Here is a 12332-nt window from a genome sequence, read left to right as displayed (position 1 = left end):
TGGTGGTTGATGAGGGAAACGATGTGGATTTTCACCCAGAGTGGGGAGTTTGGCCTCCACCCCCACCCCAGGCACCACCTCTTCTGTATAACTTTCAGCAATGGGTAGCTGGGGAAGGGCTCCAGGTGCAGCATGGTATTCTGCCTATGAACAATCTGCAGGACAGTCATGCCTCTGCCTGGAATGATAGCATCTCCATGCCTGATAGTACTGACTCTAGTGCCACAATATCCGATTCATATGTTCTAGTTCCAGTCAATATAATGAATCGTTTGTGGCCAGTCAATGGTGAAGCTACCTCTTCTGCCCAAGAAACTGCTACAGAGCCACCTCAGAACCAGCTGGAAATTGCTCTGAATATTTCTGATAGAGGTATGCAGCTCAACATGATTTCCCATGGAAACTTTATACCTGCTATGACTTTGAATGATTGCATTCCTATGTTGCGTTTCAACACATATCTGAAAGCTGCCATTATGCCCATCATTGCCTCCTTTGGTCCATGGAGCTCTGGATATGGTTTTAAGCATGCACAGGTGGAATTCAGGTTTATTATCTTTGAATGCGAGGGCGGTCTGAACATTGAGACTGCTACTCAGTCCATCCAGCAAAGGGTGAATTCTTCTGTGGTCATTGAGGACCTTGCTGGGGCGCATACCTGGGAGCTCAACCCTGCAACACCTGCTCTAGATTTTCCATCTGTACCACAACTGATGATAACTAATGAGGCTACTGATCAGGTGGACTCGGCCACTACTAACACCTCCCAGGGTGTACACATTGAAGATCATGTAGCGCCAGCATCTGACATGGAGATTGACCCCCCTTTAGTCATTTCCAGGAAAGGGGAATCTGTTGTTCCTGAGAGCTCGATCAGACTCCGTAGAAGTGCAAGAGCCAACAAATATGATGGCTTCCGTGTTTCACCTATGTCTGACAGCAAGCCTAAGAGCTCCAAGGTGAAGCCTCGGTTAGTTCCTTCTGCACAATCCTCTGTCAGTATCAATGAGATCTCCGAGGAGCAGGTACCGCCACCTACGCCCGTCCCAGTCATTCAGCAGGTTGGGACTGTTCTCTGCGCCATTCCACCTGAAGAACTTTCTGCAGATGCGCTCCTGGCCTCTCCAGACGAGGAATCTTTGTCCTCAGCTTAATTATCTGCAGCGTTTCATTCATGCCCCTTTTGGTTAATTGGAACGTTCTCTGTTGGAATGTCCGCGGTTTAAATTCTGGCGATAAACAATTAGCTCTCTCGAACGCCATTAAATCTAGTGGTTGTGCGGTAATTTGTTTGCAGGAGACTAAAAAACCTTCGTTTGATCTATATTTTATTAAGTCTTGCTGCCCACGGCGCTTCGATCAATTTGCTTTTGTGCCATCTAATGGGGCCTCGGGCGGCATTGCCACCATATGGAACAGCTCTTTGTTCTCTGCGGATGTGATTGCCACGAAAGAATTTGCGCTTGTTATTCGTTTTCGGTCCACCCAATCAGCCCAGAGTTGGACTTTAGTCAATGTTTATGGGCCCTGTCAAGGGGACCAACGAAATCACTTCATTAATTAGTTGACTGATCTGGCAATCCCACCAAATGAGGACTGGTTATTAGTGGGCGATTTTAATTTCATTCAGGCACCTGAAAACTGCAATAAACCTGGAGGGAGCATAAATGACATGATCACTTTTAATGACATCATCCGAACCCTGGGTTTAATTGAGCTCCCAATAAAAGGCAGATCATATACGTGGAGTAACATGCAATTGGACCCTTTGCTTGAACAACTGGACTGTTTTTTACTAGCACTAACTGGACATCCTCTTACCCAAAAACATGGGTTAAACCCTTGGGTAAACCGGTATCTGACCATACACCGTGTGTTGTCACTATTGAAACTGCAATCCCAAGATCGAAAATTTTCAGATTTGAGTCTTTTTGGTTGCAGCACCCTGGGTTTATGACTGTGGTCTCTTCTTCTTGGGCCAAACAAGTGCACTCATCAAACTCTGCCACTGTTCTTAGCCGCAAATTCAAAAAACTTGAGGTATGATCTCAAAGTGTGGAGCAAGGGGATTTCCAAACTATCTGTGGCCATTGAAAACTCCAACAAGGCTCTCAGTGAAATTGACTCATTGGAAGATAAAAGTCCACTCTCCACACCAGAACGAAACTTCAGAACCATCTTGAAAGCTCATATTCTCATACTCCTAAAATACCAACAAATCTACTGGAAAAAGAGGTGCACCATCCGTTGGGTTCAATTTGGGGATGAGAACTCCAAATTTTTTTAAGCTCTAGCGTCTGAAAGATACAGAAGAAATAATATTGCTACGCTATGCACCCCGGATGGATCTGTGGTTGAAGATCACGCTGGTAAAGAATCCATCATTTTCCACACATACAAAGCAGACTTGGCACATCAACTCCTCATGACATGAAATTTTATCTGACGAGAATTATCAAAAAATGTGATGGGCTTGATACTCTAACAGCCCCATTTTCACATGAGGAAATTGACAATGTAATCAGAGAAATGCCTGCCGAAAGAGCTCCTTGCCCCGATGGTTTCACAGGAATCTTCCTAAAACGTTGCTGGTCAATTATTAAAGAGGATTTCTATAACCTTTGCAATCAATTCTTTGATGGAGGGCTAAACCTTGAAAGTATCAATGACGGCTTCATCACCTTAATACCCAAAATCGGCTCCCCAGAGAATGTTAATGATTACAGACCCATCACTTTGCTCAATTGTTGTCTTAAGGTAATCACCAAACTCCTAGCCAATCGCTTACAAAAAGTCATCCTCAAAATTATCCACAGAAATCAATACGAATTTCTCAAAGGGCGCTCGATCCAAGACTGCCTCGCTTGGGCATATGAATACATATATCAATGTCACTCCTCGAGAAAAGAAATTGTTCTGCTAAAATTAGACTTCGCCAAGGCTTTCGACACGATTGATCATGAAGCGATGATTGAGATTATGAGAAGTATGGGCTTTAATGAAAAATGGATTGGATGGATTAAATGCATTTTTTCCTCTGGAAAATCCTTAGTTCTGCTAAACGGCACACCTGGTCGACAATTCTTTTGCAAGTGTGGCGTCAGACAAGGTGATCCCCTCTCACTGCTCATCTTCGTTCTAGCAGCGGAGTTGCTTCAAGCTGCGATCAATGATGCCTTCGCACAAGGCCAAATTCAATTGCCCTTTCCATCCCTAGCTCAGAAAGATTACCCGGTCATCCAGTATGCCGACGACACGCTCATTTTCTTCCTGCATGCACGCAGCAAGTGATCACAGTCAAAAATATCCTAGAAGATTATGCCACTTCCATTGGGCTAAAAATCAACTTCAATAAATCCACACTCATTCCTATCAACTGCGAGGCTACCAAATGTGAGGAATTGGCTAATGTTCTTGGATGTGTGGTAGGCAAAATGCCCTTCACTTACCTAGGACTCCCTTTGGGCACAACAAAACCCACAGTTCAAGAGCTAATGCCACTGGTGTGTAGCATTGAAAGGAGGTTATCAACCACGTTGAACATGATTTCATATGGAGGCAAACTTTCACTCCTAAACTCGGTCATTACTTCTCTAGCCATTGTTGCTCTGTGCACACTTCGGCTTCCAGCAAAAATCATTGAACTTATTGACAAAATTCGACGGAAATGCCTATGGACCAAAAAAACAGAACAAGGGGACAAATGCAACTCTCTTGCTTCGTGGGATATGGTGTGCCGACCCAAGGCTTCTGGTGGCCTCGGTGTTCTTAACCTCAAAATTCAAGGGGATGCACTCCTTTTGAAATATCTTCATAAGTTCTATAACCACTCTGATTTGCCTTGGGTAGAACTCATCTGGTCCATGTATTACGAAAATAAGATACCCCACACCATGGATGCTTGTGGATCATTCTGGTGGAGAGATGTTGCCAAACTAATACCCACACTTCGAGGAATCACGCAAGCACAAATACTTCATGGTGGCACGGTGCTATTCTGGAAAGATCTTTGGGGTGATCAAATTTTATCAGAAGTGTACCCGAGAGCTTTTTCCTTCGCAAATAACGAAGATATATCTATTCGGGAATTCTTGAGCATCACGGCGCTCGGAGAGGCCTTTCACCTACCACTGTCCCCGCAAGCGCATACAGAGGTCAGGCAAATTCAATTGGACACCGCAGCAATAAACATCTCTGACAGCCGCCAAGATCATGACCGGTGGACGTATGTCTGGGGGTCCTCCACCTTCACGACGCACAAATACTACTCCTTCTACTTCAGAGACACAGTGGCACATCAATCTTTCCGATGGTTATGGAAATCCAAGTCCACAATGAAGATCAAAGTATTTGGATGGCTGCTCCTCTCTGACCACTTAAACACAAGAAACATGCTCAAGAGGAGACACTACAATATTGGGGATGACCATGATTGTATCATGTGTGGACTGCACATTGAAGAGACAGTTGAGCATTTGTTCTTTGAATGTCAGTTCACTCAACCTTGCTGGGCGAGCTTCGGCTTGTCCTGGCAACAAGGGGGGACCAGGCTTCAAAATATTGAGGTTGCCAAAGAGACATGGGCTCGGCCGCTGTTTATGAAAAATTTTCTTCTAGCAGCCTGGAGCATTTGGAAGGAACGAAACAACAAGCACTTCAGAGGTATAGCACCATCCAAGGACTCCTGGCTGAAAAGATTCAAATAGGACTACTCTCTCCTAGCTTATAGGGTTAAGGAGAAACACAAGCACCTCATTCCTTCTCTCTTACATACCTTGTAACAAACCAACTCCCCCCCCCCAACCCCAAAATGGGGTGAATGTAAATAACTATGTAATTGGCAGACTTTTATTCTTTTAATTCAATTGCAGTAGGAGGTGCTCCTACTGTTTCAGGTTCAAAAAAAACGTCAGTCCATCTATCGTTGAGCAGATCTTGATCAGCTTGAAGCTGCTGCTGCTTATTTTTTAGGCTCCTCGCAATGGCTATTAGCTGGCGCTTAAAGCGCTCTTGATTGAGAGGTTCCTCAGGCACGATAAAATCCTCGTTGCCAAGGCTCACCTCATCCTTGGAGGGTGGAGGATAAGTGTTGCCTTCCGAGTCGTTGTTTATGGACTGTTCATTAGGGCTGACTTGCCCATCTTCCCGATCGTCCTGTTCGGCCGTTTGTTCGTCGGGATCTTCTCTGTCTTCGGCACCATCCGGAGTGTGATCGTCTCCTGTGCTGGTGTTGCTGTCCTTGCTGCGGCGGGATTTAGAGCGGCGTCGCTGACGCCGGTGCTTTGGTTGTGTCTTGGGAGACTCGTCCTCGACTGGCTTTTCCTTGTCCTTGCCGTTATTCTCTTTGGGTGTATCCACCATGTATACGTCGTACGAAGAAGTGGCCGTCTAATGCCCAGTAAATGGCGGGTTTTGGCCATGCTCCTCATCTGCATCGTCGTCCATACTGTCGATGTCTTCGGAGCCGTAATCGAGCATGTTGGTCAAGTCCTTGAAAGTGGCTATGTAGTGGGTGGCGGGTGGGAAGCGAAATTCCCCGTCATCAGCCTTCAGTTCAAACCGGACATAGTTCGGCTGGGAGCCCTCCGCTAAGGATAGATTCCTTAATGAGTTTAACACATCACCTAAAGGTGAGTGCCGGAAGATATCTACGGCGCTGAATTCGGAGATCGATAACTGATCAAGCTCAGTGCCCGCGGACGCACATGGTTCGGAGCTTATAGCCGGAGACGAGTCCGGAGTTCCGGTGACACAGATATCACATGAGGTTAAGTCTATGTGCAGCTCCAACGCCGCGGAATCTGCGGCCTCCGTGGTGGGGTTGAGCTTCCCGTCCTCGGATGGCGCGGTCTGCTCTGGATCTAAGGTAAGAGCGGTTACAGGTGCAATTTCCTGAGAATGGTCCAATGATAGATTTAAATCATGTTCATCGTAGGGAGAGGGAGTGGCTGCCGTGGTCTCAAATCCGTCGAAGATCAAGTCTCCGCGGATGTCCGCGACGTAGTTCAAGCTCCCAAATCTGGCCTGATGGCCAGGGGCGTAGCTGTCGATCTGCTCCAGATGGCCAAGCGAGTTGGCCCGCAGTGCGAAGCCGTCGAACACGAAGATCTGTCCGGGGAGGAAGGTTTCCCCTTGGACAGCATCGTTGTTGATGTTTGCAGAAGCCATCGAACCTTTTGGGGGCGGCACAATAGAACTCTTAATGAAAGCACCAATGTCGGTGTCAAAACCGGCGGATCTCGGGTAGGGGGTCCCGAACTGTGCATCTAAGGTCGATGGTCACATAAGACGAGGGACACAATGTTTACCCAGGTTCGGGCCCTCTCTATGGAGGTAATACCCTACTTCCTGCTTGATTGATCTTGATTAATGTGAGTATTACAAGAGTTGATCTACCACGAGATCGTAATGGCTAAAACCCTAAAAGTCTAGCCCGTATGAATGTATCTCTTTCCGGAGTAAGCCCTCCGGTTTATATAGACACCGGAGGGAACTAGGGTTGTACAAGGTCGGTTACAGAGAAAGGAATCTTCATATTTGGTCGCCAAGCTTGCCTTCCACGCCAAGGAGAGTCCTATCCGGACACAGGAGAAAGTCTTCGATCTTGTATCTTCACAGCCCATTAGTCCGGCCCATGTCCAACAGGCCTGACGCCCGAGGACCCGTTAGTCCAGGACTCCCTCACCTGCTCCGCGGCTATACTGCACTCGAGTTTCTTCGTCTTCAGGCGATGAATTGGTCGAGTAGCTTTCACATCACCTCCATGACTCTCTGGACTATTTATCTGTGTTGCTGGTGCTACAACGAGAGATCACAAAAGGTGGACCACAATATGGTCATTGAGGACACACCTTCACTTGAGAAATTACTTGTAGTTGATCAACAAGGTCCAACAAGAATCAATGTCATTCCTATGTCGAAAATGACAGTGGTGGGCTACTCGTCTGTCAAATACTTCGAACTTGTTATTGGATCTACACCCGTTCCGGTACAACAGTCGCATTCTACCTCTCCTTCTTGATATCAACATTATTTCTAATTTTGAAGATGTATGTTCGTCTGTCATCCAGAAAAGCTTGACCCAGATTGTGTGTACAGTGAAGGTCTTGGCACTAGAATCTATCGGCCCCAACCTGCACGACGTTGTCAGTTTCCTGAGATGCTTTCTGTGCCTGAAGAAGCTGTATCGAGGTGATGTTCCTTTCCTATTAAATGTTAACCATAAGGGAGTTCAATTTTTGGCACCTTTTTCCAAGTTTACGATGGCAATGTACTACGATTTCCGAAGGAATTTTGGAGGATTTCAGGACATACACCCCCCCCCATATTGGTTGCTTGATTCATATGGTTACAATCCATAAGCATTTCTCCTTTGGATTCATCTGTACTAGTTTTCTTAGGGAATTTTCCATCCACTCCAACCTCTTGTGAAGAAGGCTACATTTTTCTAGATTGTAATCAAATGCCCATGTTAATCATGTCAGATCGAAGATGGCACGTTGGTGCATTTTACAAATCCTGCAAACCAAATAGGCATGTATTAGTGTTCAAAACTACATGTAGGCACTAATATGTTCTCTTCTTTAGCAGATAATAATATGCCCGGTGGTGGATAATGTGATACAATATAACGACAATCACATCGAATGCCTAGATCTGCATCTCTCAAAAACTACTTTGAACTCCTACCGAGGGACCTTACCGGAGATTATATTCGCCAGGTTCTTTGTTGTCAGAGCAAGGGTGCTGAAGGTAATGAGGTTGAACATGCATTTATATAGAAAATATGAATGGTTTGTTGATCAGAGCCGGCAGCTACTGCAGAATGGAAGAGGCTCCAAAAAAGCTAAACTTCGTATTGGAACTGTATATGACAGAGTAATTAGAAGTCATTGTGTCAACCCCATACATGACTTGTCAGCGGCTGATCCCTTTGCAGAAATGATGAGGTTTCGAACCCGGCCTTATGATTTGTATTTTTAGTTTGAACCTCTCTTATATCCATGTTCAGCTGATCAGCACGGGCGTTTGTAGCTGAATGAGCTGAATTTCATTTCTAATATCAGTTTGAACCTTGTAATCTTCGAACTTGAGCCATGTAACTCTGGAATTTGAACCTTGTAATATTTCGGGCATTTGTGGTACAATCGTTGAAATGACATCATATGAGACTCGTATATTGGTAGTACTATTTTGACCTTAATATGCAATAGACTTAGATTTTATTAACCATTCACGACCAGGGATCTAGTCGGAAGCAGAGCAATGGCAAACGTCGTCGCAACAAAGATGTAGATGATTAGATGCTCGTTTCTCCTAGTTTAGTATGCATGTAATTGCTTACTTTGGTGTGTGGAAATGTTATGTGTGTAGTCACTTATGTAATTGTCTACTTAATTTGGTTATGCAATATTGTTCTTATAAGTATATATGTTGATGTTTTATAGATAGAGCATATCACATCGCACACGGACCACACTAGGGAACCTGTCGGTCATGAATTCATCAATCGCAGACGGTTGTATACCAGCAAGCATCTGCCCACAACACACAGGGCTTATTCCATCACAAACAGCTCGGGTGGATCAACTGTATGCCACGTATCGCACACGCAACTCTAATCTGATTCGTGCTTGATGTCTCCCACATCGCTCGCATAGTTCGTCTTATTTGCTACCTATCACTGTGCCGGCCTCTGCTCGCGTCCCTCGGCGCGGTCTGCTCGCCTTTAGGCGCCGCGGCGCGCTCTACTCACGTACCACCACGCGCTCGGCTTGTGGACAGCTTTTCCTTGCGGGTTCAACTGCTATATGCATATATATGGTTGCTCGTCATTGACGCGACCGCGGAGCGCTCTGCTCGCGTCCCTGCGTGCGTGTTGTGCCAGCGGTTGGGGCCTGCACACGATCACGTTAGGGGGGCCATATGCATGCGGTTGCGCTGCGCGCGTCGCCACGATGCAGTTACGCGCTGCAATTTAGAACTACCATCCGGGGGTGTAGATATTCCAGGCCGGCCGGCTTCTCCATTAATTCCCGCGGCCATTATAACCTTAATCTCTCCAACCTCTCGATCTCGCCCCACAACACAACAAGCACACCCATGACGACACATACAGAGAGGATATCTAGCGGCACTCCAATGGAGTTCGGCGAGCATAAAGTGAAGACCCACGCGAGGGAGACGGATCTCTCGGTGGTGTACACCATCGACCCGGCCATGGTGGACGACTACATCAACACCGTGGAGCAGTTGCTTGCTCGAGACAAGTACAAGGTGGTCGGCATCGAGCTCCAGTACACAGGCGGTCATCCCGGCAAAGATCAGAAGGTTGTCGTTGCCCAGTTGTGCATGCGCCATCATGTCCTCATCTTTCACTACTGCATGGCCACAGAGCCTTGGGACCGTTTCGCAAGGTTTGTCAACAGCACTGACTACAAGTTCGCTACGGTGGAAACCTGCAATGATGTAAAGGCGCTCAAGGTTACGGGCTTGGCCTGCAAGAACCTTGTCGAAATCCGTGACCAGTACAGGGTTTGGGGCAGCACGAAGAAGGACTCCCTGGTTCAACTCGCCACGGCCATCATCGACCCCTACTACGAAAAGATGAAGCAGGATGGCAAGAGAACAAATCCCGTATCCTGGCACGGGGCTTGGACGCGGCAACTGGATGAACCTCGCCTCAGGTTTGCGGCCAAAAGCGTGTACACATGCTACGAGATGCACAGGCGGATCGTTGACATGAGGAACTTCCTCATTACCGAAATCAACGAGGCCGGATTGAGCCACAAGCAGAGCAATAGCGACAAGCGTCACAAGAAGTTGATGATGATTAGATGATCGTTATCCTAGTTAATTATGCATCTAATATATAGTTTTCTTTGGTGTGTGGAAATTTCATGTGTGTAGTAGCCACCTATGTAATTATGCATGTAATAGTTTACTTTGGTGCGTGCAAATATCATGTGTGTAGTAGCCACCTATGTATTTGATGTTTAATTTGGTTATGCAATCATGTCCTTATAAGTGTGTGTGTGTGTGTGTGTGTGTGTCTATGTATATATATGTGCGTGTGTGTGTGTGTGTGTGTTTGTTGTTGTTCTGTATGCAATCCCATCGCACAACACACACGTCTTATTAGCAGCAATCGTCTGTGTTATTATCGGTATTCGCACATATTTTTGATTACAGACCTGTTTGCCGCGTATCACACACATCTTGTTAAATTGAACCATTTCTGTTCTCTTGGCTCAACGCGAACAGTTCATCCGAGTGAACTGTTTGCCCTCTATCACACACACTTTAATCTGGCTGACCGTTTCTTTTGTTCCATATATCGCACACACCTTCATCTCGTTGCCCGTTTATGTTGTTCAACCTCATCACAAACAGTTCATTGTACTGAACCGTATGCCCCACATTGCACACACAACTAAAATCCAGACCATGTTTGATGTATCCGCCATCGCAAACGTTTTGCATCTTTTTTGACGGTTTTTTACATCACCGTTTGCGATTATTGCATCGCACACAGTTTCGTCGAAGGGTCTCTGATTGTAGTGTCGCGTTAGCAGCATCCTGCAGTAGAGATTGCCCTTTCTCACCTCGAGAGTTGATGCAAACTTCGTCGGTGCATCCAAACCCCATGATATGATATGCTCTATCACACATAAGCTTTATTATATCTTCCTCAAAACAGCCACCATACCTACCTATTATGACATTTTCATAGCCATTCCGAGATATATTGTCATGCAACTTCCATCATCATCATATATATGACTTGAGCATTCATTATCATATTGCTTTGCATGATCATAAGATAGGTAGCATGATATTTTCAGGGCTTGTCCATTTTTTGATATCTTTGCTACGCTAGATCATTGCGCATCCTGGTACACTGCCAGAGGCATTCATATAGAGTCATATTATTCTAGGTATTGAGTTGTAAGTAAATAGAAGTGTGATGATCATCATTATTCATTATTAGAGCATGTCCTATTGAGGAAAGGATGATGGAGACTATGATTCCCCCACAAGTCGGGATGAGACTCCGACAAAAAGAAAAGAAAAAAAGAGAGGCCAAAAATAGCCCAAGAAAAGAAAAGAAAAAAATAAGAGAAAAAGAGAGAAGGGGCATTGTTACTATCTTTTGCCACACTTGTGCTTCAAAGGAGCACCATGTTTTTCATATAGAGAGTCTCCTATGTTGTCACGTTCATATACAGAACTTGGTTTGTATATTCCGATGATGGGATTCCTCAAATGCCCGAGGTCTTCGAGCAAGCAAGTTGGATGCACACTCACTAGTTTTCAGTTGAGCTTTCATACACTTATAGCTCTTAGCGCATCTGTTGCATGGTAATCCCTACTCCTTGCATTGATATCAATTGATGGGCATCTCCATAGCTCATTAATTAGCCGCATTAATGTGATACTTTTTTTGTCTTCTCCATATTAATCTCTACCACCGCATTCTATTCCACCCATAGTGCTATATCCACGGCTTGCGCTCATGTGTTGTGTGGGAGTTGAAAAATCTGAAGCGTGTTAAAAAGTATGAACAAATTGCTTGCCTGACACCGGGGTAGTACATCATAAATACTTTGTGTTAAGAAGATGGAGCATGACAAGGCTATATGATTTTGTAGGGATAACGTTTTTTAGCATTGATATTTTGAAATACATGATTGTTTGTTGGGATGCCTGAGTATTGATGTCTTTATGTCAAATTATATACTATTGCATTGAATCACTCTTGTCTTAATATTCAAGCCATGATTAGATTATATGATCAAGATTATCTAGGTAACATTCCACATCAAAAATTATCTTTTTTATCATTTACCTACTCGAGGACGAGCATGGATTAAGCTTGGTGATGCTAATACGTCTCCGTCGTATCTATAAGTTTTGATTGTTCATGCCAATATTAAACAACTTTCACATACTTTTGGCAACAATTTATATGATTTATTGGACTAACATATTGATCCAGTGCCCAATGCCAGTTCCTGTTTGTTGCTTGTTTTTTGTTTCGCAGGATATCCATATCAAACGAAGTCCAAACACGATAAAAATTTACGGAGATTTATTCTGGAGTACATGTGAACTTTTGGAAGAAGAATCAACGCAAGGCGGTGCTCGAGGGGCCCACTACCTATCAGGGCACACCTGGGGGGCAGGCGCGCCCAGGTGGGTAGTGGGCACCTTGTAAGGCGGTTGCTGTCCTTCTTTCGCCGCAAGAAAGATAATTTATGGATAAGAATCCCATGAAAATTTCAACCCAATCGGAGTTACGGATCTCCGGCAATTTAAGAAACGGTGAAGGG

Source organism: Triticum aestivum, chromosome 5D, assembly GCF_018294505.1.
Source record: "Triticum aestivum cultivar Chinese Spring chromosome 5D, IWGSC CS RefSeq v2.1, whole genome shotgun sequence".
Classification (NCBI taxonomy): domain Eukaryota; kingdom Viridiplantae; phylum Streptophyta; class Magnoliopsida; order Poales; family Poaceae; genus Triticum; species Triticum aestivum.
This window is presented reverse-complemented; position numbering follows the sequence as displayed.